Consider the following 27,559-nt stretch of genomic DNA (forward strand, 5'->3'; position numbering starts at 1 on the left):
TCAGAAACTTTATACTAATGGCTAAAAAACAGATTAAATGTATGATTGAAACATTTATTTTGTACTTTTTCTTGTTTTCCTAACTTTCAGAGCGCCCTCTGGCGGCCATTACTTTGAAAAAAACTGGCGTAACCTTCTGCGTAAATAGCAGATTTCCAAGCGCACGTGCGCGTAATATATTATTACTAAGCTAACTACGTAGCGTCGATTTATGCTGGGTGGCGCAGCATGACACGGAGATGGTTAAAAACACTATGTACACTTTTGAGTGAATTCAACCATGGTTTTTGTGAGTAAATGTAGTTTATTAAATGTTATAATATAAAGCAATAAAAAACCTCTGCTGTCATGAAACTTCCAGTTGTAATAGCGGGAAGCAGCTGATGCTAACGCTAGATGCTAATGTTAGCTACGCACCTGACAGCGTCGCCGCCATGACGGCTCTGTTTCTTTTAGGATACACAAAGGAACAAATGCATTTTATTATACAGAAAAGGTAAAGTTTCAGCAAATGAAAGTGACTTTTTAACAGTATCTTTATGTGCTGTTTGTTTTCCTATGACTAGTCAGCAGAGTTTAGTCTATTGCAACTACCGGAACTTGATATCAAGGATTTGTCTCTTAGGGAAGAAGACGATAGTAGGACCAAAATGTAGTCCATTGAGGTGGAGGAGGACAGAACAGGATCATGCCACCTGCTGTGTAAGGTTTGTGAGAAAATATTAAATCAAAGTACCACCTATAATAGAAGAATCATTTGAGCCAAAGAAAGCGAAAAGACATCTGAAACCTTTTTTTTTTTTGACAAAAACAAAAAAGCAAAGAGTAAAACTGTAGGAAAAAATACTATTTTCCCTCAAGAGGAGATTTCTGCATAACTTACTTTAGATATATACAGTTGTCACACTAGCATAACTTAATTATAGTTCTGTTTTGGTAAGTATATACATAATTAATAGAATGTAAACACCATGATGTATGCATTGCAAGCAATAAAAACGACAATGCCTACAGTACAGCATTTTTGTGGAAGTTTTAAAGTCTTTTCCTCTCAATGGGTTCAACCTCCACTTCTTTTCTTTCCAAATATTACTTTTGCTTCCTTCTGTAAAATAATTGCCGCTTGAAGCTAGGAAGCAGAAAACTCACTTGTGGAGATCAGATTCATTATACATGCCAGAAAAACAGCCGGCACTGTACTTCCTGTCCTGCTGTGTGGGCTGACCTCTAGGGTCAGGTCAACAGTAGTGTAGTATAAGATCTCAAAACGTCATATTTCTTAAAAAACTGCCCAAATACATTCAGCTAACCCAAATCTTTTCAAATCCTTGGTCAAATAAATCCCATTGAATAAAACCAAAATGACAGCATTTTGCTTAAATTTTAAACATGCTGTATAAATTACGAGAATGGGAATATGATGGTGTATGTAGATTCAGTTCTTTCAAATTAGTAACGTTTTATTGCACACTAATCAGTGATGGAGTACCACAGCATCTAGTACTTGGGTCACTTGTCTTTACTGGATATTTGTTTCTACTTTTACTGAAAAGCATTGAATAAATTGCCAGTTTTATCTAACAACTCTTATCTTTATTTGTCCAGCTAACTTATTAGAGCTTTTAATTTTCAATTTATATGTGCCATTCATGTTTTCATTTACTTCCACTAAATATTGCCAATAATTGAAATTTCCTGACTCAATCTGATGCATATGTCACTTAATAAATTAGGGTTTATCAGTCAATCATTTGATCAAATACTGCAAAGTTTTTTTTCTCCTCCTTTAAGAACTCCAACTGTTTTTGGTCAGTAAACGCAACAAGTGACTTTTTTTTCAATGTACTTTTTTGTAAACTGGTACTCTCTTTTTCTTATAGTTTCTGAAATTGAACATTTATTCAGAGCTCAGTTTTTGTGAAAAAACAAGTAAGCTGGCCTTGTGCTTACTCATAAGAAGTTGCATCAAAGTCAAATCAAATCTGCAGATTTATTGGAAAAAAAAAACTTGAACTAGACCATAACTGGATTGGATTAGCCTGCTGTCACGGTGTAAAAAAAAAAAAAAAAAATCCAGAATAAAGTTATTTTGCATCAAAGAGGGATTAAACTGATTCTTCTTGTGGTTGGAAACTGATTTCAAGGAATATAATTTTCAGAAGTCAGTTGTGAGACAGTAAATGTGTTTCTGTGCTGGAGTGGATTTCCCCCTCCATTCAGTTTACAGAGAATTGTTCACGTCTATCAGCATCAAACTTGCAGTGAGCAGATTACAAACCTCTGAAAAACTGTAAGCACGTTGCTGTTTGTTTTTCTGCTTCTGCAGACAAATTTCAGCCTGCTGGATTTGTTTTGGTTCTTCCACAGAACTGGATTAAATCAGGGGGTGTTAAATCAACACTCACTTCTGAGAACACAAGGTTTGATGTGGGACTGTTTTTTCCAGAGTTTGGAGCTGAGAGAGTTTATTAATTTTATCAAGCTGACCTTGGTGTGCCAATCCCAGCTTGGAAATGGGAATTCATTCCTGATGCTGCCTTGTAAAATTTGGCATTCCTGATTCCTGGCAGAGTAACTGAGAAAGGGAACCAAACACACCCGGTGGTGTGTTTGGACTTTTTGAAAACAGGACTCTGGACAGCTCAACTGTTGAATCCGGAAATGATCTTTACAGACCGTTTGAATCATGACGGGAAACAGAAACTGCGCAGTAAAGTTCACAACGTGCTTACAGTTATGAGTGCTGCCTTTGGTACGTTTGTTTTTGAGTCTGCTGACTGAGATTAACTGGATGATCTAGATTAGATGAAAAATTAAGATGTCAAGCTACAGTTAATGTTTTGCTTACTTTTGTGTGAAACATGACTTTGAACAGGTCTTGCCATTGTTTATTTAAGGACATAGGTAATTTTACTCTCATTAATAAGAACAATGAATGTTTATGTGGAATAAAGTGAGACTTGCACAATCACTTTATGGTGAGAAAGTTGGGAGAAATTGCAATGTTTATGTGATTATTACCAGAATTGAAGTGTGGGAGATTTCAGTTTTTGTTATTTTTTGTTGTTCATTCTTCAACCTATGTACAGTTTCTTTCATTGCTGTATCTGTTTAAAAAAACCCCAAAACAAGACAAAACAAAACAAAACAAAACAAGAACTGGTTTTGATTAAGGCTTAAGATGTCACTGAAATCGTTTTAAACATTTTAAATCTACCAAAATACGAAGAAATGTAACCAGTTTTTCTGACAACCAGCTAGTTAATAAATTTTTCCCAAAATTCATTTATATGCCGCAGCCAAAATAAAACGTTCCTTCAGTTTTAGTCAAGTCAAACCAAGTTTATTTAGGTTTCATTTCAGCAGCAAGCCAGTTCAAAAATTAGACTAAATTTGTTTGTGGAAATATCAGATATTGTAAATATGGAGTTAAAACCAACTATTTTCAAAATCACATCTGAGATGTGACTCTGAATAGTTATCAGGAAACCTTGTTAGGTTGTACTGATGTTCTGTGAGCAAAACGGGGGTTTAAACATCATATTCCGGCTCCATGCGAGGTCTCATGTGTGCTGTACAGAGGTGCCGCTCTGTAATGATCCCTGCCAAGAGAGCGGCACGTCATGAGAAGTAAATCATTCCTGCTGTTTGGTGAGAAAATCTGGTTTCAATTCTCTGCACATTCTTCAGAAAATACAGTTTATTCCTGGGGACTTGCATGAAAAAAGTCAGAGTATGTTTACAGTTTTTCTGAGCCAGGCTGGTATTTACTGACTAATAATAATGAAAATGAAAAGTCTACCTTTAAAGATAATTAAACTTTGAGCACAGAAACTGTTCCAGCTCTCTTTGTGGTAGATAAAACTTAGGATAAGGAATCTTCTAGATTACAATTCTGGTTTATGCAATCACATATGCTCTGTGATAATGGCATCCAGATGGAAGCAGGAATAACGCAAAAACAAGAAGATACTGCGATGGAAAAACTGCAGAACTGACGTTTTGTTTTTAAAAATTGGTTTATAAAGGTTTCTGTCTTTAGGGTTTATTACAAGCTTTTATTTACGTGTGCATTTGTGACAGAATGGTATCATTCCAAGTCTTGATGGTATTAGTCCTGTATTTTATGTAAATGTTTCTGTGGCATAATAAATTATGATTTATTATGCCACAGAATAATAAATCTGTTTATTATTTATTATTATTATCTCATTAACCTGCAGCCGGGTTAATGAGATAAGAAATCCTGTTGGGAATACTTCCTGAAAACGACTGTGGGAATATATACTCCCTACTTCAGGAGTACGAGACTCTCAACCATAATTATACAACAAAAAAAAACTCCTATGGGATGCTAGTTAATCTGGGTTCTCACAAACACGAATACATCAAACATCTCCTTCCTAAACTAACTTTTGAGAGGCCAACTTAACTCTGGCAAAACAAAAGTCATAAATGTATTTTATTGAAGTGTCTTGGGATAATGTTAATTCCTTTTGTTAAGTTGGATATATTACCTGACTTCTGCTAAAGCTGCTGCTTCTGCTAGTTAGTCAACAGGGGGAGCCAGTTGTATTTTTAAAACCACCCATAGATTTGAAAAAACTAGTTGTGTTCCCATTGTCATTGCTGTGTGGTCAAATACAAGCAGCACAAATGAGAGGAACCGTTTGTATTTTAATGTAGCTGAAAATAGACTTAGAAGACCATTTGTGGTTGTTGATCAATAAGCCGTAGATGAGAAACTTACTGTTTGTGTCTGCATGAGGCAAAAAAGTGATAAACTAAAAAGCTTTTATTAGGTTTTCATGCAATTCTGGGAAGAGAAACATTAAAGCTGGCTTTAGAGAATAGCTGTTGGGAAATGTCGTGTTTTCTGTAGCAACATGGGAATAGGAAAGTGAATAATTGACAGTAATCTCAACAGAACTTGGAAGGAAACCTTCTTGAAGCAAAAAGACTCAAGATTCTGGCAAAGGTTTATCTTCCAGCAGGACTATCACCTTAAATATATATCAGAGCTACAGGAGGCACAAATCTTTCTGGAGTGCAAAGCTGTTGTGACTTTTCAGTAGCTCCAGAATGGCCTGATTTGGTTTGAGACAGAACAATACGTTGTGAGGACTGGTGCAGAATCTCTGTGGCTCTGACAAAATCCATGTCTGATTGGAAGTTGAGTCTCTGGGGCTATTCGTACATCATTATACAGAGAAACCTTTTCCCTCCTCCAGGTCCTCACAGCAACTCAATGCCAAACCTTTCAGCACCTTTCAGCTCTGAAAGTGAAACCCTATTTCAATTGTATGTTTGTTGGTGCAAAGATTTAACAAGAACAGAGTGATATTATTGCCCCAGAGATGGTAATTCACACAAATCTTTTTACGTAACTGATCCCTAATCTAAACCACCTCATGGATATTGTTCCTGGTGAGGCTGCTGAACAGGCTAGATAAACTTCAACAGGTTGTGAGGTTTACCTGGGAATGTCTGGCAGAGGATCCTATGTGGGAGGTCTGAAACTCACTCATCCAGAATTTTTTCTCATCTTTCAATGGAGATTAAGGAAATCTGGAAACATGAACCAGTCGGTGGGCATCAAAGGAGATTACAGCTGAAAAAGGAGGCATTTATGATGAGATTGCAACAATACCATTTAGCCAAAAGGAGGTTACAGAAAGAAAACCGGTTGGATGGGAGGAATATGGGGAGACTATTGAGAAGCTAAAAGACCTCAGAATGAGAAAACAGGTACTACCCTATATGCTGTGGTTGGCTTTTGGGAAAGATCTGGGTGGATGACATTTTTTAGGATCTCCTTACACCAATCACCATGGTAAAGGAAGAGTGTAAAGAAGAAGGAGACGCCATAACCAAGGTAGTTAAAAAACTATCTGGTGGAAGAGGAAACACTTTTAGAATTGTTCCTTGATGCTGATGACTGGATCGTTGGGCTGGTTGTGGTTGACACGCCTCTACATGCTGCATGCTTTGTAGGAATCATGAAGTGCATTCCACCTTTTGAGGGATGGCCTTCTTAAGAGAGTTAGCTCTGCAAGGCTTTGACCCGTTGCTGAACCGCTAGTTCAAGGTGAACAGCGTGATGTTTTTCCTGTGCATTGAACAGTAGAACAGATATTCACCCTTGTACAACTGCTGATGTGGTCATGGGAGTTTTCTTTTCCTCTCCAAATGAGGGTTTTTCTGGAATCCGGAGAACTGTCACAACTGTCTCAAAGTAATTTGAGGGATTGCTGCTGGAGTATGTGCTGCCAAGGAAGCTTTAGAAAACTAATTTGGAGTCAAAACTCCCATGTCTATGATTCTGTTTTTGGACTTCATGGACAAGTTTTTAAGGTATGGTGTCATGTTTGGTCTGGACCCTCAAGATATCATCTTTAGTCCCTGACCAATAGCATGTGGCATTGGCAAATCACCCCAAAGAAAACCCAAAACACAATGGAGAGAGTGTGTGTCTATTTTGGCATGGTTTACTTGTTTTAAGACCCAGTCAAAGGAAACATTTTGGACTCTCTGCTTAGTCCTGTAGTTTGGACAAATAGAATTATCTCTACAAATGGTATATCTATATACTGTCTGAAATATGTGTCTACTTTTCAGAGTTCTTTGCTGTGACTCAGCCTGTTTGGTTAGTAAACCCTGCTCAACTGGCAAACAAGGCCGTGTGAGTGAGTACATTCTGCAATCCATCAGGGACTCTGTGTTGGACTTCATGATCCATCTTTAACCACAAGATTCCAGTTTAAGGCACAGAAAGCTGCTATCACAATGCCAGGATAATTTTTATAAAATTATACTGCTTGAACTTTGTCACATTTTGTCAAATTACTGCAATGAAATTAGCTGTAATTAAGATTGCATGGGATAATAGTGTATAATTGCAAAGTGGAAGGAAAATAATACGATTTTCAACTTTGTAAACCCTGAAAAGTATTGTGTGCATTTATGTTCAACTTCATGAGTTAACACTTTGTAGAACCATTTGAAGCAAACTTTTTCATCATAACTCCTGTTTGAAGGTGAACCTCCATTGCAGTTTCAACTCTAAGTGGTTTTCTTCTGAGATTATTTAGCAGGACTTTTCTTCCTGTCACTACTGACTTGATTTGCATCATTTATAGATTTTCTGACCTACTATTTTCTCACAGGAGCCATAGATCTCTGCATAGCTTAACCCTGATTTAAACTTTACATTCCTAACTTTAAATAGACCGTTCTGGTGATAAAGCTACAAAGGTATATTGGGGAAAAAAAGAAGGAAATTTCCACCAAAAATCTCAGATATTTTTGAGACTAATCTCTGAAATTTTCTAGACAAACAGTAGGACATTTTTTAGCTCCAAAAGTTGAAAATTTGCTAGAAAAAAACTTTAAAAATTTTGAGTTTTCAATCTTTTTCCAGAAAATATCTAAGATTAATCTAAAATTTTCAGTGTTTTTAGCAAATTTTTGACTTTTAAAACTCAGAAATGTTCTGGTTTTTTGTTCGTTTGTTTAGAAAATTTCTGATTAGTCTCAAAATTTTATTTAATTTTCACTTTTCAAGCTCAGAATTTTGTTGTTTATTTTAGAAAATCTGAGAATAATCAAAAATGTGGATTTTTAAGCACATTTTTGACTTTTCAAACTTAGAAATTTCCATTTTTTTTAATAAAAATGTTTGAAATGAATCTCAAAATTTCAGTTTTTTCTAGCAAACCTTCACTTTCAAGGTCAGAAATGTTCCTTTTCTTTTGAAAACTGAGATTTATTTAAAAATTATTAATTTTTTTCTAGTAAATGTTTTTCTGTTTTTTCTAGAAAATTTTAGAGATTAATCTCAAAGTTAATCTTTATTTTCTATCCTTGTATGTTGTGGTATAAAACACCTTCTGCCATTTTATTTATGTAAAATCATAGTTCCCATATAAGACGTTCTAGATCATCGGCAGTCTGGGGAGGCCTTTGAATCCAAAAAGGAGTTTAAAGTGTACAGAAAAAGCTTCAGAGCTATTTCCAGCAGAACAAACCTGAAGAAAAAAGTCTGGAAGGAGCCAATCTGACCTTACGTTGACTCTGGACAAACAAATTCCTTACATCACCTCTCCAATCCACTCCACTCCGTCTGCTCTTAACGACCGTAGACCAGTTTTACCACATTCCCATAACATAAACACTCTGCAGAGACTTATTGGAGCATTTAAGTAATGAAGTAATTACCATTAAAAACCCAGAAAAGGAGCCGCTTCTCTTCCTCTAACAGCAACCCTGCTGAGAGGTCCACTAGTCTGGGTTCATTTATTGGTTAGTTGTTGGACGCCATTCAAACGCTTCTTTGAAAAAGATCAAAAGACTCATTAGAAATCAGTTCTGACATGGTGAGATAATTAGAGATTATGTTCATAACCAATACTTACTGGCCTGAAAGATGAATCCCAGTTTATCTACTGAATAAAAACGGGTATCTTCATTGTTACATTGTTACTTAAATTCTAAATTACTGGTCAAAATGGGTCAAAATTATACATAAACATCAGCCATTGCATATTTTAGCCACCAATTAGCTTCTGGTTTAATTCTGGCTGGATATTTGACTGTTTCTTTTGGCAAAATGTTAATTTTCCATTTAAATTGGTTGGTTTCCACAAATACTCAGTAAGTCTAAGGTTGTGTTAAATTCCAGCCATGTTGCTGTCTATTTTTTTTTTAGTTGAGTTCATGTTGCTGTGTCCATCATACATGAGTTATGGATCTCTGCAGCTCCTCCGGAGTCACCAGGCACCTCTGATTATTTTTTTGGTCACATTTGCGGTTCTGAGTAATTTTCCAAGGCGTTTTGTTGTAGCATTTCTCTTCATTAGTTGTACTAATTTGTACAGATTAGTTGGGCTGAGAAACTTTTGCTTTGAAGCAACAGCATAGTTCAGCAATCATCCATCTGTCTTCAGCTGAAGGTGAAGTATGTGAGACTTTTAGAGCCAGAGCTTTAATGATCCATGAATGACTTTTATTGAAATTCCATGTGATTCCTCCTTTCATCTCATAACTCCCGCTAATCCCCCTTTGTAAACATCTCCTTCATTAAAACGCTGTTAGCTTAAAATGCTAACAATGTCTGCTCCTGTAGGGGTGAACGGTAGAGGGAAGCCTTTCCAAATCCCAAACACAAACATGTTTTCTCCATCTGACTTCCCTCTGCTGATCTGTTTCTGCTTTCGGTGTTGATAGTCCAAGCTGCAACCTGTCAGGAGTTTGGATGAAACACAATCCTGATTTTATTACGTCTTATCTCGGCTTCTTGTGGAACAGCCATTCCTCTGAGTGCTCCCAAAAAACCAGCGGTTAAAGCGCTGATTGATGTTGCGCCCTCAGATTGTGTATTTAGTTGGACAGCAGATTAGGATTTGGTTTACACAAATACAAGAAGGATTAAAAAGCCCATGTTTTTATTGAAAACTAATTGAGAAGAGGAGGAAAACCAGAATAAGGAAGAGCAGAGGTCAGCATTCCTGCAGCTCCTCTGGGACTGAGAAAAACTGGCGACTGAGAATCAGGCACCAAGAAGTAGCAAGCAGCACATGGTGTCCTAACGCCAGGCGTCTCAGTCAGAGGTCAGCGTCTGCAAACGTCCCTGCTGTTCAGCTGACATTCCTGATTAGATTGACAAACACTAAGGAAGCCATTTTGGTTCTGTTTCATCATATTCAGTGACAAATGTGTAGGAAGTTGAGGCAGAAAATAGCCGCTGCACCATATGTTTTGGTGTCTGGATGAGGTGGTGAGTTCATTTAAAGTCTGCCTTGGTGGTATTTTGGGTCAAGTTGATACCAAAGAGCTCTGTTTTGATTTTATGAACACTTTCTCCGAAGTCTTAAATTATGACGGATCTTCACTGTTTACTTTACACTGGATTTATCATATTTAAGAGGGAAAACTGCTCTTAAATAGCTGAAATCCATGAATACTTGAGACTTAAAACTACCAATTTTAATAGTTAAAACACTAAATATGCATTAATTTGATTTAGCACTAGTGAAGAAGCTAATTTGTTGGTGATACAACCAATCACTGTCAAGGAAAATGGATATTGCTCATTGATTGGCTGATATGGACTTCAAGTTTTATCACAATATTTTGTGGTGCTGTTGTGATGATGATGATAAAAGTAACGATAAGAACTATTTATTGTTTTTTTAAGGCTCCTCAAAGCTCCTCAAACTCAAATATTGCTCATAAAACACATTTCAAGTGGGATTTGTTTCACTAAACTTCACACAGTTACTGCATTTAAAGTTTATTGATATCTATTGATACTTTCAAGAAAAAAACAGTTGGAAAAAAATAGTCAAGTTAACAATATGAATTGTAATTTATTGTGACGATAAATGATAAACAATTGGGCTTAATTTACCTTCCACAGAAAAATATATAATGTATAAGTGCCATCTATATGTATAATTAGCGATTAATTTCTGTATTTCATTGAAACGGTTTTGCATTTTCTGTTTCAGCTTCTTTTAATAGATTTCCTCTAGTCAATTTCAGCTTGGCATATCTGTGAAGGTCGAGATTTACCAGAGAAAAGCTGAATCCATATCTCCTCCATATGTTACTTAATAAAGTTTGATAGTGGGGATTTATGGGGCTCCAGATGTTTTCATTAAAAGCATGCTCACCACAAACCTGGACTATTTTAATCTTTACCAGCATTTTAAAAGCTAATGTCCATCCAAAGTCAACTCCAGTTGACAAGCTGATGAATTAGCAAAAACAGATGTTGTGTGTTTAAGTAATAATGAAGGATTTCTGAGTTAAGTTTAAAAATAATTGTTCGTGTGTCATTGTTTCGGAGGTAAAACAGACTTTGGGTCGATGTTATAACCTTTATGTGCTTCACAGAAGTTTAATGTTTAAACTTTTAACTTAAATTACGTATTATATGTCCTGATCAGGAGCCGAAATCGAGCGGTTACTTCATTTAACGCCATGAAGAGCAATAAAATGACACACTACAGTGCTGTAAAAAAGTGTCTTCTTCAAACAAATTTTAATAACGGCTATAGAATACAAAATAATTTAACATCTTAACTTTGCACTGTAAGAAAACGAATCACCCTGCTTTCTAAATGATGAATTGACTCACTTTTTCCTTTTCACAAGCCACACTGAGATCTGATTACCTGTAGAATCAAGAAATAACTCAGCAAATACCAGTCTGACAACAGGAAGTAGGCTAAAATATCTTAATTTGAAGCAATCATGGTAAAATTCTGTAGCAGTGACCGATTTACCAAAATTATGAGGAGCAACAAATATGAAAATTTGGGCCGATATTATTGATATATTTATTTCTCTACCATTTTGACACCTTTGGGGAAAAAGCTACCAGAAACAGGCGGCAACAAGATGGAAATAAAAATCGGTTTTATTTATCAGGCCAATACCGATATAAAAAGGACTCATATCAGCCGATACTAATGTTAATGCCAATATATTGTGCATCTCTACAAAATTGCTTTGGGAATGTTAAATGGCTTGAAATAGACAAAGTATATATTTTGGAGTGGCTTAGAAAACAAGTCTGGACTGAAATTCAGGAGAGAGGACCTTGAAAAGAGCGACGTACTCAAATGCTTGACAGCAGTTTTTCCCATCAAGCATTTTCTTTTTCATATAAGGCCAAGTTGGTCTGGACAGCTCTGTCTCCATAAATGAAATTGTCATTTTTGAAACTTCAGTTTGTATTTACTCTGAAAGTACCAAAGGAAACTCCATATTAAATGTTCAGCCCCAACAGTAGATGTCATTTTTATGGATAAAGTTTTGTTTCTTGAGACAAACCCAACTTCTCTGCAGGAAACAGGCCATTTTGCTAAACCGTACATGTCTTTGTTTAGGATTCAACCTCTACTCCACACTGCCCAATACGAACCTGCTGCAGGGAAAACATCCTCCCCTTTGTGCCCGGCTCAATGCGTCCACATGTACGACCAGGTAAACATCCTCCCCTGTCTCTGTCCTACAGGATTGTCCTGCTGTGTTTATGTTCTTGATTGGAAAGAGAGAAAGTCTGCTTCCTCTGATAAGAAACCCAGACGTTGATAAACCCAGGACAACGTCTCTCGTTTTGACGAAAGCTTCCATCCGTAGAGTAACAGCTGCTGTCTGTCCTTCAATACTTACATTTCTATTAAATATATGCAATGTTAGACAGTATAGAAATTTTGTTTATAATGTGTGAGTATTGTTGTCTCCATGGCGACATGAACACATTTTCTAATCAGGTTGCAGGTAAGTCTGTTACAATTACAAAATTTGCTGTATGATAAATTGTCCCACAAATTATTGCGATAAACAATAATATTGTTGTTTTGAAACCATTTTCAAGTAACATAACGGTAATTTAAAGATTAAAAAACTGGAAGACATTTTAAATATCCAAAATAAATAGAGACAAAGTCTCTGTAAACATGATTATTCTTTTAAAAAAATGGGCAAATGAAACCGAAGTACCAGACTGAAGACTTTTATCACTCAGTTTTTGGTAGAAAAATAAAAAAATGATAAATCATGAGCGAGTAATTTATTTATTATTTCGCCAGGCTTAGATGCAGGGAAAGAAACTGAAAGTATGAAGTGAGGTTTATAAGTCAGACTGTTTCAGCACCGTTTCATGCTTAGTGAATGTGTGTACCGTAACTGATGAGGGTGTTCAACCCAAATCAGCCAGAGCTTTGTTATTCTAAGGTTCACATCAGTGCCTTTATTTAGAGCTGGAATCATTTCTTTAGTTTTAATGAGGAAAAATAAAAGTCCCTACCAAAATGGGTTATGTCTGCAGAACTTTATAAATGATATGATCTGGGATCTGTTTCTTATGAATGTTTTAAATTATTTATCACAAGTCTTGTCATTTTACCAATGTTATTGCATGTGGATGTTTTCTTTATATTGTGTAGCCCAATCTGCTGCTCAGGTAAAAGACAACTATTCATTGTGTAGTTGAAATGTGCAAGAAGTCCGGTTTAAAGTTTGCCACAACAAGTGGAGGAAAGTCTTCTGGTCACATGTGACCAATAAAGGCTTAATAAAATTGTCACAGAGATGAGCTAACTCCAGGGTAGTCAAATAAATGAGACCATAAGGTGGAGGAAAGATTATTATAGTCAACTAAAACTAACAAAATAACAAAAGCTGAAGTGGAGGAAACATTTTTGTAAACTGAAATAAATGAAAATGCTAATTAATGGGGAAAAACTATAACTAACTACAACTACATTGTGCGTTTATGAAACTAAAACATATTGAAATTATAGATATAATATCTATAATTATATCTATGTTTTTGTGTTTTTGAGTCTGGCAGTGCTTAAGCTAGTCTGCAAAAAAAACAAAACAGCAAAAGTTGGGATAAAACGCCAGAATCAGTTGTTGTTCAGCAATAATTAGAACAACAACTTCTTTTTAATATACACAAATATACACTACATAAATTACTTTATTTATTTATTTGTGTATTAAATGTCTTAATCTGGGACATCAGTCTGAATTTCATACCACAAACAAGCAAAGTTGAGTTTTGTTCTTTTTTTACCGTTTTTGTTTGTTTGTGTGGACGTCCTCTGTGCAGATCGATTGGGTTAAATGAGAAACCTGAGGCTGGAAATGAACGACATCACCAGAGTCGCAGCAGTTTGAGTAACAGCATGATTCGTATCGGTCGGTGTGAAAAGGGTTTTCTCTACCAGTGCTTCGTCTTGCTAACTGGTTTTTAGACATCGCAAAAGAAAATCATTTGTTTCGTTGAAAGGAAACTGAGAGAAGATGTCAGTTCTTTGAACCATGTGAAATGTTTTCTGAATTTTATCTTGAATTTTCTTTTCTTTTAAATCTGATTTCTCTTTGTTTTTTGTAGACAGGGTAGCAGATATAAAAACTATAATCAGTGGCATGGATGTTTTATTTGCTTCATGTCTAAATCATTAAGATTGCAGGATGTTTTCCTTGAGGGAGTGTATTGAGGAGGAAGGCGATTTAAAACAACATGAATGTTAATATACTGCACCTTTTATGCAGGTTGCATAAAACATTTTACTGCATTTTGCTTTCAGTAAAGTTGTAAGGTTTTAATAATAATTAGAAAATTTTAAAGCATTCATGTTATTTTTGCAAAGTGGATGAGGAAGGAAAAACTGCAGCAATAATTGACTTTAACTCTTAATAACAATCATTTAGTTTAAGATTTAAAAAAAAAAAAAATTTACCATAGGGACACGTGATTGTGGAGGATCCACAGAAATCACAGTTTGGTAAATATTTGATACAGTTAGAATAAAACAAACACTGTTGAACAAAATATCTTCAATGATGTATTACACTGATAATCTCAAAATAAATATAACTTGGAAAAATTGAGCTTGAATTTATATTGGCAGCTTTCAATTTCCTTTCATCAAAAAACTGAACTTGCAGTCAGGTTATTGTTTCTGTAAAGCAGCTTTATTTCCTTCTCTAATGCTAACAAGAAATAAAACCTCGTAACATGTATTTAATAATATATATGTGATCTGAAAACGAGATTTTGAAAATTCCTTTCAGATCTGTTTCACCATATTTCCTTTAAAGTGTAAAACAGATGTATTTATTTAAGGAAATTGTAGAATAAACATTTGCGAAAGGTTACAAAGGTTGCAGTACAACCTGGAATTGAGTCCAAACTTCAAAGAAATTCAACTGAAGCTAATCAGGAAAACTGCCAAGAGGCTGAAAGCAACACGAAGTTCTAGCGCTGCGTGTGTTTTACAGCAATCTCCTATTTTCTCCAGATGTGTGGATTAAAGAGCAGGGATGCAAGACAAAAACGTTTTCTACCAAAAAAAACATTATGGAGTAATGTGGCGAAAGTAATGCCGGTTAAACGTCAAGTTTTCTGAAACTTCAGAATAAACAGAGCAGGAAATGTTTATTTTTATAAGCAGGAAGTGTAATGAAACAGCTGGTTTATCAGCAATAAGATATCAGATTGAAGTTAATTGTTCTGAAATTGGTCGTTTCATTCAGCGTGTGTTGTCAATTGCTAAGCTACATCGCGGCTAATCTACGAGATGGTTTGTGTATGTTGGAGAATAAGAGATAAGCGGGACTGTGGATATTTATATGGACAGGAAGTCCTGAATATAAGCTATCAGAGGACGGTCGAAGAGAACGGAGGAACCAGAAAGGGAGTGGATCAACAGTATTAAATCGACATGGCAACATTTATTGTAATGAAAATATTTGCATCCTGTGTTTTCCGACTTCAGCTTGTCCACTTCCATAAGTTGTTTTATTTGCAGCAGCTGTTTCTTGGTTTTACTCCAGGACCACCGAGTGGGGATTTATTTCATCAGACCCGGCGTCCAATCAGAGCCAAATACAACAAACATGGAGCTCGTCCCGTTGTGCCGAATGCGTCTGATTATTATGGAAAAATCCAAAATTCTCAAAGCAATTAATGAGAAATAAATCATTGTGGTAAAAAAAACAAACACATTTTAACTAATAAAATTAATATGGAATATTATTATTGCAATACTGGGGTTGACACCAGTTCAACTTAAAGCTATATAACTGGTTAATCACTTAGAAAACCAGTGATAATCAGCTCTAATCAGCTTCTCTGTTCTTTTGTCACCACATCATGATGCTGCCATCATTGTCTTTTTTTAATTTTTAATGTGTAAAAGTAATTTTTTTCCCCCTTCAACTTAAAAGCTACAGCAACTATTAAAAGTATGCACCGCCTTTGAGGTTTTACTATTTTTATTATTTATGAATGAGTCAGGATAAAAAAAAAGGCTTTTTTAACAAAAGGTTTTTGTCAATTTTTTTGTTAGGAATGGACTGATCCACTTTTGTCACTTCCGATACTGATCCAGATATCTGAGGATTAGTATGAGCTGATAGAATCTGATTCAGAAAAACAGTACAAGATGTTTTAGTTTTTTAAAAACTTAAACTTAAATGTACTAAATTACATATTTATTTGATAATCTGCACCAGTACAACACACTAAAATACACCAATAGCTGTAAAATCAACTTTCCTTTGTTCAGTCAGTGCAGTTAGGACTATAACAGCAAATTTAAAATAAATAATAAAGAAACTGGCAAAAATTATAAATTAACTGATTATATAAACTGCAACAAAACTTTCTTTTGAATGTTTCAGAAAGTGCAATTAGGAATTCTAAATATATCATAAAATAAATAATAAAGCATGATGTCGCTCAGAGCGTAAAGCGCAGAATGAGGGTGAATCGATCCAGCAAATTATCACCGATACCTGATCTAGAATATTTTTCAAAATTGGGACCGATAAAGATACTAATCTCCACTTTTTGTTAATTTTATTAATGATTTTGTAAAAACAATAACGGGGTAAAACCTCTCAGTGCATCTGCTGCTTTGTGTTGGTTTTACGTGGCAATAAAAAACACACTTTAGGTATAAATTGTGTTGCAATCCTCAGTAGGTGTGTATTTCTAAGTACCATGTGATGTTAAGGAGTGCAAGTGAAAGAATCTCCACACACAACCTTGCACAGAGATGCAATGCCTTGCACACACACACACACACACACACACCCACACACACCCACGCACACACCCACACCCACCCACACACACACACACACACACTCGGGGCAAAGCTGTGGTTTTTCGCTGCCGTGTCATAAGCATCAGCATGAAAACAGACACATCCTGCTGGTCTGAGTTTACAGGGATCTGTAATGACGTGATTCTGTTTTCCAACCAGGATGAGCGGAGCGTGGGAAGACGGAGCGGGATGTGATGATGTCCCATCATCAGGGAGATGATCTGATAAAAAAAATTCCCAGCTCTCTGCTCCTCAAATAAGTGTTGACTTATATTGAGACAAAAATTAGTGTCAAATATTCTCTTATGAATCTTTAGTCACTTTTTTTCCATTCTTATTCTTAAATGTTGGATTTTTTGTTTGTTTGGACTGTTTGTTATTTTGCTGTATTTGGGTCTTTTCCTCCCCTTCCCTCATTATAATGTTTAAAATAGGAAATATATGAAGCCTAGTCAGAATTAACCACAAACCTCAATGTGTGTTATTTTTAATGTTTTAGACCAACAAAATTATGAGAAGTACGTGATTTCAAAAAATGTTTTCTACATAAAAACTTTACCAGTTGTTGAGTCCTTTTACAACAGATTTAATCATGGAAAATTATATTTATTTATTTATTTAGATAAATATGAAATAGGCCTTTGTGTTATTGTGACTTCCTGAATGTTGGGAATGACGTGTTGATTTTTATTTTATTATTTTTAATTCATTTTGTCAGAAATCGCCTTTCCTGTTCTGCAGGTCAGGCTAGTTAAAACAGAACCAATAGGCAATAAACAATAAATCAATTAATCGCATGATAAATTAAAAGAAACTCAATAATTTTCATTTGCTTGATTTATCACTTTTCTCTTTTCTTTCTTTTTTAATGAATGATAAAAGTTGTGTTTTGGTCTCAATTATCCCTTTTTTGAAAGATAATTTTGTTTACAGAGAATTCATAATTCATTTTATTTGTTATTTCTGTTGGGTTTTTTTTATTTATTTATTTTGGATATTTCAAATGTCTTCCAGTTCCAGTGTTTAAATGTTTATTAGAATTAAAAATTTAGTCTCGAGAATGTCATTATTACTTGAAAATTACCTTAAAACAACAATATTATCCTATATTGTAATAAGTTCTGGGACAATTTATCGTCCAGTAAAACTGTGACAGACCAAAGTACCATAAATAAACAGAATCAGTATAAAAACCTCTTTTTAAATGTACCTAGGTTGTCTTACAAACATTTAAGTGACAAAAAGGCAAAAACTGATCAAACTGTATATATATTACAAGCAGGAAATTTTATCTACATCTTCAAAGCTCTACTGTTTGTCATAGAGCATGTGGCATGTATTAATAAATAGAAAATGCCGGTTTGTGTGGGAATTTCCTCGTTATTCATTACATATTCTAATTATGCATATCGAACGGATGTAGCCTGCAGCCAGTATCTACAATCTGATGATTCACCTGTGGCAGAAACTGAACATCTTCGAGTCAGAGTTTGTGTTTTTAATGGTGGCAGCTCCTCAGTCGCATGTAAAAATAATCTGTGAATTTATACAGAAATTAAATTTCAGTTTTCTCTTAAAAAAAAATTTTTTTTAAAGATGAATAAATGTCTTTAATTTTTACCACACTATTCAAACTTTTAAGTAATTTTTGTTTGCTGATTTCTAACCCTCAGTTTTGTGACAGGAATGCATTTTAGATTCAAAGAAGGTAAAATAATCATTTATAAAATAGATTTAAATTTAACCTCAAACATGCATAATCCACCACAGATTCCATAGCGCCATCATTTATTTAAAGTGTGGAAGAATGATTCATTTGGTTATGAAACTAGCTGTGTTGTCAGTGTTGCTCCAGCTCTCTGACAATATGGTGAAATATCTCTTTTCATATCAAACACAGCTTTGTTAACCAGTGAACTTTAACTAGATCATTGCAACATTTGTGTTTATTTTTCTGTTTTCTGTGTTTGGGATTCTGGTTGGACTAAACTTCAGCTGTCAGAAAGCCTCATATTTGACTCTAGAGTATTTTTGGTTTACAGAGGAGTTAATGGTGGTTTCATAACCTCTGCAACAAAACCCCCACCATCACACCTCCACCTCTGTGGTTGATCTGAGATGGGGCTAAAATTAACATAGCTTTCCTTTAGTGTAAGCATTTTCTTATCTTAAATGCAAATTGTTGGGCTGTTTTTGCGTAATTCCTGCTCTGACTGTGTTGTTGTTTCAGCAAATGGCCTTTTTTGAGTCTGTATAAAGATCAATCGATTTCTAAATGAATTGAAGATTGTTTCAATAATCGATTAATCACGATTAATCGTTTCAGCTCTAATGAGTTCACAGCAGTGAGCAAACTTTGGAGGTCACTGGTAGATTTAACAGCAACACTTTTTCAGACAGCCGTTACATAACACATATGTGCGCTTGACAAACGGAGCCACTCGCGCCTTTGTTCTGGTTTCAATCAATCCGACAAACATCAGGAGTATTTGACATTTTCAACTGGTTACAGTAAACTCTGACAGTCTGTGAAGAGCCGAGTGAGCAAATGAAGGAGGGAGTGACGACTGCAGGGTGAAACTGGACGTGTTTGGACTTGCAGTGGGGGAAGAGAAAATACGGGAACGGCTCATTGAACTTAACTGTAAGAAATGTTGAAACTCGTCTATGAATCATTTCTTGTTCTGTTTTTTTTTTTTTGTTTTGCTTCTCAGATGTTATTATTTCTTGGCCAGGGCTCATTTCAATTGGAACAAATGAAAGATGATTTTGTTTTTCTTTTTGAAAACACTGTTATTGTTGTTGCACTTTTAGATTTCGGGTAAAAAGTCATACTTGTCCCCTGGAAAAATTCAGTCTAGACCAGTGACTTTTCACCCTTTTCACCACTTCACCAGCTGGTTCAGAGTCCAAAAACACATTTATTTTGCTTTTTAACTTGGATTAAATACAACAGATACATCCTGACGGGTCACAGCCAGTCCTTAGTGGGTTTAATGGTTTGTTTTAGGTCAGAGGCGTCAAACTCAGTTTCATCTGATCAAAAATCTGATTGTTCTTAAATGACCGGTTTTGCCAGAATGTATTGATAAAACCATTAAATTGTTAAAATATCAATTCAATAAGTTCCCTTAAAATTAAATAATATTATCTATTCACACTGACCAGTCTATCCAGGATTTTATGAATGTTTTTTTGGTTTTTTGAAATCAAAATCACAGATTTTGTGATGCTAATTTAGAAATATTAGTAAGGAATTTTTACCAAATTCCTATGATGTTAAATGTGACTTTTTATTAATTGCTCATTGCTCAGTAAAATAAGAAAAAATGTGGAGGTCTGTTGATTTTGTGTGAATTTTTCAGATTTGTGAAAAACTAGAGGACCTTATTGATGTAATTTGGATGTCAGCACTTTAAAAATATACTAAAAACTTTGGTGGGAATACTCTCTTTTTTGAGCTCTTGTTTTTATTTATTAACCTTTTTGTTCTTCAAGACAACTGATTTATTCTTGCCATAATCTTCAAAATATGTGGCAACTTGTGACTGGATGCAGAAGAGGGGATAAAAGTTAAAAAGGAATGTTGTCATGAAAGGATTTTCACACATTGCTCTACATGTTGTAGTTGTTAAATATCATAATTTATTGCCTAAAGCCGGTGATTGGAACCAGATCTTCTTCCAATTTATTTAAAGGTCTTTCTTAGTTTAACATTAAGATGAGGGCTGAAAAGCAAATCATCAAATTAAATTTAAATAAAAAAGAGAATACTTTTTTGAGTTGAACCTGTATAATTTGTTCTCAGAAAATCTATGAAACTTTTTTCCTACATGTTTTAAGCTAGACTGTTTCTCAAAAAAAAACCCATTTCATTCAAACTCTTAAGTTAAATTCTTTCTCTTAATCTGTCATTCAGTCTTGTCCACACTTGCTGTTTGATGGATGGAAACTATATAATCCAAAATATCTTCATTTGACTGCATTGCCTTCTTGGGAAACTTTAATTATAATCAGCTTTAATTAGTACATGTAGATAACTGCAGGGCAGCTCCAAGGCTTGTAGTGTAATCTGTTTAAAAAGTATTTAACCCTTAAATAGCAAAAACAGCAAATATGAAACTCCAAACTGCAAACTTCCTTCATAAAACTGATCCAGACCACTAGGGGGACTCTAGAGTCGGTTATATTACCTACATAAATATGCTGCTGTTCTATATTATTGTGAAAAACATTAAGTATAACACATTTCTTACTCGGGGTTTGCTCCGATATGATTTGGCGGCACCAACTAAATCTAGAATCAATTTTCAATTCAACAACTATTTCCAATAACCTTTTAGATGATACTCTAACTAACTACCAAATCTGGTGCCACCTAGTGGTGTGGAGCACTTCTGTTTTGTGGAGTGAGTTTTTAGTGTTTCGTATCTGCTGTTTTTTTTTAATATATATAGTTGCAGCATTTTCTGTGTTGTGCATAAGTTTTAGTTTTTTTAGTTGTATTTTGTAATTTGCATCATTCATGTTTCGTCATATGTTGCAATAAAAATATTTAATCTGAACAGGAAAAAATTAGAAGAGCAGATCAGTTGAAACATTCAAGTGACCTTCATTAAACTGGAGCAAACCAAGTCAAATTTAATAGAAGCAATTGGTTTTGATTTGGACTGAACTGACCTGAACTAAATTAGACTGGAATAATTTGAATTATGTATATGTATTTCATGTACCTGAAATAAAAACGTGTTTCTTTATCTTACACATAAGTGGGGAACAATGTTTCTTTTTAAACATTTTTACTAAAAACTGAGTAACTGTAACATATTGGCATGTATTAATTCGCTTCACCACAGAAAAACTGGTTCCACATGTGCTGGAACTGTGAGAATCACCCATCAATTATCCAATTGGAACATAAAAACTAAATCCTTTCTTTTTAATAAATAAAAAAAATCAGTTGAAGTGGAACTGGTGGTCACACATCTGGACTTGAGAACAATGGGAATTGCCGTGTAATATTTCATAGTATAAGTGGGTGAAGTGATACACACAGACGTCAGAAGCTTCCTGGATTCCATGTGAATTTTTTACTTTTCATTCTGATTTTGTGCTCCAGTAATGCTTTACAAACATCAAGCTTTGAACCACAGCTTTGGGGTTTTGTGCTGCTATTTTTATCTAGGTGTCCAGAGACTGCTTGTTGAAGGTGGACATTCATAAGTTGGGCAATTTTTCCTCATTTCTCTGGGCTGAAGGGGAAATCCGTCCAAAGCTAATAACTCCTCTCTCTCATTGACTCATTCTACTGGAGCTTCTGCGAAATTTTGCTTCTGTTTTCATTGCTGTTTTCTGCACATGAACCACATCTGGGTTACTCAGTAGAAGACAGTGGTTTTGATTTTCAGAGAAAGCGGCTTTATGACGGAGGAGAAAAACAAGAGTAGAGATTTAGTTGGCATGTTTTCAAGAATCAACAGTTCTTCCGTCTGTTGTTAGCACTCTTTAGTCAGTCGTCTGACTGACTAAAGAATCAGTTTGAAGTAATTTATGACTTACAGCTTCTGTAATCAATGTTTTGAAAAGGTTCTAAAGTATTATTTTTTATCAAAATGCCTTTGCAACACCTCATCTGGAAAACCTTCTACTTGTAACATTTAAAGGTCCATCATTACTGAGCTTTTTTTCTTAATAGTCTGGAGGGTCTGCAGGGTTTCCCTCAGTGTATTATAAGCCTGGTGGGCTACCAGGCTTTACTTGTGCACCCATCAGGCTTAGCACTGTTCATTTATTTTAGTGTTTTTAATTATTGCCTCTTTTTAAGACTTTATAGTTGGTGGTTATGTATTAACCGTCCAGTTTTCCAATAACACATAACTATCAAATGAAATTTTCAAATTTCCTGTCAACTTTAAACATTTTTAACTCAAAAACATGTCGGTGGGCTGGATGAATGCCATAGCAAGTTTAGCAAGTTTAGCAAGTTTTCTGGGGGAAACCCTGGGTCTGCATCCCCAGAACCAGAACCAAACATTGAGACAGCTGAAACACTGAGTTCCTTAAATCTAGATTAAAAACCCACCTGTTTGGAATTGCTTTTGAAACATAATCAATGAAACCTTGACCAAAACATTTGATGAGTAATGGCACTTGACAAAATGTCAAATGTTGACTAGTTTTCTCAATTGTTGAATGTTTTATAACTTTGTATTTTTGTGTCTTTATCATGTAAAGCACTTTGAATTGCCTTGTTGCTGAAATAAACTTAATTAATTAATTGATTGATTGATTGATCTGGAACTGTTGATCATCAATCTGCTGGGGCAGCAGTATCTAATGACAAAAACAATCAAATTAAGTTATATTATAAATCTCTATTTTTAACAGAAGGAAGTTTGTACTTTTGTATCATTGCTGTGGATGTTTAAAAAAATAAATCCCTGTTGCTTCTTTGTTCATTTCAGTTGAAGTACGACAATGAGAAAACGTCAAAGAATGCAACAAGTACCTCTGACTCTGTAAACAGCTTTGATGGTGAGTTTAGTTGAGGTGAGTCACACATTTGTTTGTGGTTTCTAACAGGATCGCTGCTGGGGAATTTACATTTCTAGAAAAATATGTATTCAAATTTCCCAGGTGTTAGTGACCATTAAATATTTGAAATCTGATATCTGTCCGCTTACATAGAATATGCAAAAAGAGAAAAACAAGAACCTTAAGCCATTCATGTGTTTCATAATTTCATTGCTTACCCCATATTGCTAAATACAGTCAGTGTCCTGCAATAACGTGTTGACCTTTTCCACTTTTGGCAAACTGCAGACATGAAAAATATGTTTTAATGGGATTTTATTAGGATTAATTCATACATAGCTGTTCATAACTGTAAGGGAAATATGGTGTGTTTTTTAGTATAATTTTAAAAGTAATCTGAAAAGTGTGTTTTTTGTGGATACATATACAGCACTCTGAGATAATCTTATTTAAAGTATGACTCTTTTGTTGCCATGTTGCAGCATGGGAATGATTATGGAGGGAGTGTGTGTTGTTGCTTTTCCATTGCAGGGTTTCCCCAGTATTTTATAAGCCTGGCGGGTCACCAGGCTTTACTTGTGTCCCACCAGGCTAAGCATTGCTTATTTAAGTCTTTTTAAAATGTTTGCATTTTTTAAGACTTTATAGTTGGTGTTCAGGTATCTTTCAATAACACATGATTATCAGGTGATATCTTCAAATTTCCTGTCAACTTTAAACATTTTATAACTCAAAACACGACGGGCTGCTGGACGAATGACTGCCCTAGCACCGGGCTTAGCAATTTTTCTGAAGGAATCCTTGGATTATGAAAGTTAAAATGTGATTTTTAGATTTTTTTCTAATCAGATCACCTTCTTCTTTAAGTCAAAGAATCAAACATCAGTCAAATTTGATCAAACATTCATCCATTGACACACTTTTACCTAAAGACAATCTAGAAGTCATGTTTTTAGACATTTAAACAAGCAAGAGAATTTCTGTAGATTTCCCAGATTAAATCCCAGATTCAACAAATTTCAACAGAAAAAAAAATAGACAAAAAATTTGCAGGAACAATTAGATGAAAGTAGCATAAGACAAAATAAAAGCTTCCCTACTGATTCTTGGAGGGTGATGATCTCCAAACTGTTCTCAGAAGATGAAGCTTCTGGGGAATGGGTAGTCAGGAGGACTGATCAGTGAATCAGAGGAAGACTTTTGGGAAACAAGAACAACTTTAGGTTAGACAGGTAAAAATAAAGCAGATTATATTTTTCCCCATTTTCTTTGGTCACGAATCCTTGTAACTCATCTTTGCAGATAGAATAGCATCTCTCCTTTAATTTTATGTAGTTATTCTATTACAGACGAGATTAAATCAAAAAATTACCATGTTATTTAAGTATATTTAAAGACTTTCTGAGCAAATAAGGGATACTTTGCCGTGTATGGACAGGCATTTAAACCATATCTATATTTTTGGGAATAACCATTGCCTAGATCTTAGAAAAAACAAATATCTTTGAAGATACTGGGTTCCTGTTAGCATAGGAAAAGACATTGCTATAACTCTTTTTGATTTGAAGGACAGCAGTGTATCTTGTGTGCACTGCATATTTACCAAACACTTTAAAGAGTGTAGACAAGGCTGAAAGGAATGTCAGAACAGCAGACTTTATAGAAAATAACAAAATAGTCCAGACTGGGCTTCTCATTTGCTGTAATTTAATTTCAAGGTTTCTCTACCAGTGATTCTGTCTGTGTTTCATCATGCAGTTACTAGGATATGTGCTTGGATGTTTCTATTACATTTATGTGACTGGCAGCTACATATGAGCCTAACTAGATAACTGGAAGACGCTGTACTGGCAACAGCTAGTGAAAGGTTAAAGATGAGGAAATCAGCTAATTAGTTTACTTTTACCCAGCCAGTGGGAGAAAAGTGAAACAAAGTTTCCCCAATAACAGTCCAAGCAGCAGGATGACCCGGGTGTCTTTCAGAAAGTCCATAATTGCAACCAGACCATCGTAACGCATCGTACATAACATGCATCACCTCCCTTGGGCCTATAGTTGTTGAAGCTGTGAACAGTTATATACTGTATCTCTCTGTACTTGCTCTCGCTCAATGTGGGACTTCACACAAATGCCTGTAGGCAAGTTTGAAAATAACAAACAATTTGCATTTTTATTATCTTTTTTTTCTATACCTTCATTCAAGGAATACAGATGGTGTTTCAAACACTGTAGCCTGAGGCGGTTCTTCTTTCTCTACTCTTTTCCACTGACTGCCCGATACATAAACAACACCACTCCAATAAAGTCACTTTTTATGATGTAACTTATCAAAAACATTAAATTAAACCTTAAATTCAATCCAGAGTTGTATTGATACCAGCAAAACATTTAAAGGATGTCTGTAAAATCTTTTATCTTCTCTTTTTTATTAAAAAAAAAATAGCAAAATTGTGTCAATTGGCAATATTATTTCACAAATACAATTAAGATTGTGCATGAATAATCTTTTTAGTGTAGAACAATACACTATAGGTTTACCTGAGCTAAATATTTTGGATTATGAACGAGGAGTGAATAAATGTGACCTTGTCTTCAAAAACTGTTGAAATTTGTGTTTAATTAGAGCTGACCTGGAAGCTGAGAAATAGAGACTAATGTCACATTTTTGGTGTCAACAACAAGTTGTGACGCACAGCCATATTTTTGTACATTGCTCATGTCTTGCACAATAGTAGGAGGCACCAGTCCAAATTAATTGGACGTGCAAACAAGCACAAGAAATTCATTTAGGGTACAACGGATTTTTTTTTTGTTTGTTTTTTTGAGTTCCCAGAATACAAACTGATGACACTTTAACACCATTATGCTTAATCTGTTCATTACATCATGACTTCCTTCATGAATTTTAAAGTAACTGTGACACAGGGACATACAGTATATAGCTGTTTTAAGAAGACGGCTGACGAACTTCACACCTCTGCGTTCGTCTTCAACTACATTATTAAAAGAGAATGTCCTGTTTCTTTTATTTATATACCAGTAAACACAAATCCTCACAAAACATTATAAAAACTTTTAGGTTTGTCACGTTCTTGTCATGGTACGCCTACAAATGTCAACCAACCCTCAAAATTTCCAGAGCATCATACTCTGACCAACAAGGTAGAAAGGCCTTGCTTTTACATTTGAAAAGAAGGAAACATCATCTGCAATGAGAGTGCAGAGTAATTATGTTGGTAGTCATTTGACAGAATTAGAGACTAATGTGGAATTAGTTGTGGTTAAAAACAGGAAGTTTGGTTGTTTTACCGCAAAGGTTTCATGCAAGACTCAGAGGATCTGAAAATCACAAGATGTACAGCAACTCATAATTCCTTTCTTGTGAGTTTTGCAGTCAAAAAGTAAGTGCATCTCCTGATCCGATGAACCGCTGAAAATCCCACATTTTTATCTGCTGCTGTATTTAGGCGCATTGTCTGGCTGACAATGGACCAAGACTTAAAGAGTGAATATAAATATGCAGTTTTTACCGTGTTTGCGGTTCTGGTGGGTCACTGGTTTACCTTTTTTTATGGTTTCATGAACCGAAGAGCTGATGGGTCACCCAGTTGGCCGACTGTGACATCTGCTGCGCTCTACCTGAGCGTCGTGCTAAGACGGTTAAAGAGCTAAATTTTGTTGAAACTTTGCCAAAAAGAGTAGAAATGAAGCAAACATTGTTGGAAGACTGATATACCACATGAGTGTGGGAATCTCCATCCTACACCTCCTGTGGATCACACTGGTAGGCTTTGCTTCCCTGTCTTTATTATTTAGTATAATATGTAAAATTTTGCATGATTTGTTGTTTTTCTCTTTTGTCTCTTTCTACCAAAATCAGTTTAGTGTTTTGGGCTCAGCTAGCCATTTTTTGAAGAACAATTTTGTTTACAAAGACTCTATAACTCATTTTATTTATGGTTTTGTTTATGTACTTTGTCTTCTAGTTCCAGTGTTAAGTGTTCATCAGAATTGAAAGTTTATTGATCTTTGAGATTGTGTCCTTGCATTATTATGCAATTACTGTTATATTACTTGAAAATGGTTTAAAAACAACATTATCATTTATTGCAGCAACTTCTAGGACAATCTATTGTCCAGAAAAAATTGTTATATTGCTATACTTTGCTTGATAGTTGGCCAAAGGCTAGGAAACACTGCATTTGGTTTTCAAGAGGGTATTGCTCTGTATTATTGGCATTTTAAAAGGTTTTATAGACGACTCTGTGGAATAGTCTAAATAAGTGACTACAGAAATAACTGAACAGTATTATGTGATGTTCATCTCATGTTGTATTTACTTATTTTTAATAGGTAAGAGTGAGATTGCTTTAGTGTTGTGTCTAATGCTG

At 35.0% G+C, this 27,559-nt stretch overlaps 1 long non-coding RNA gene across 1 annotated transcript; it reads left to right on the top strand.

Annotated features, from left to right (window-relative positions):
- The first annotated feature begins 357 nt into the window (after positions 1-357).
- On the top strand, positions 358-23,183 carry LOC116716204 (uncharacterized). The gene is made up of 3 exons (XR_004338408.1): positions 358-707; positions 11,895-11,991; positions 23,099-23,183. It is a non-coding gene; the product is annotated as an uncharacterized LOC116716204 (long non-coding RNA).
- Positions 23,184-27,559: the final 4,376 nt, after the last annotated feature.

This window comes from Xiphophorus hellerii, chromosome 24 (genome assembly GCF_003331165.1).
Source record: "Xiphophorus hellerii strain 12219 chromosome 24, Xiphophorus_hellerii-4.1, whole genome shotgun sequence".
Lineage (NCBI taxonomy): Eukaryota > Metazoa > Chordata > Actinopteri > Cyprinodontiformes > Poeciliidae > Xiphophorus > Xiphophorus hellerii.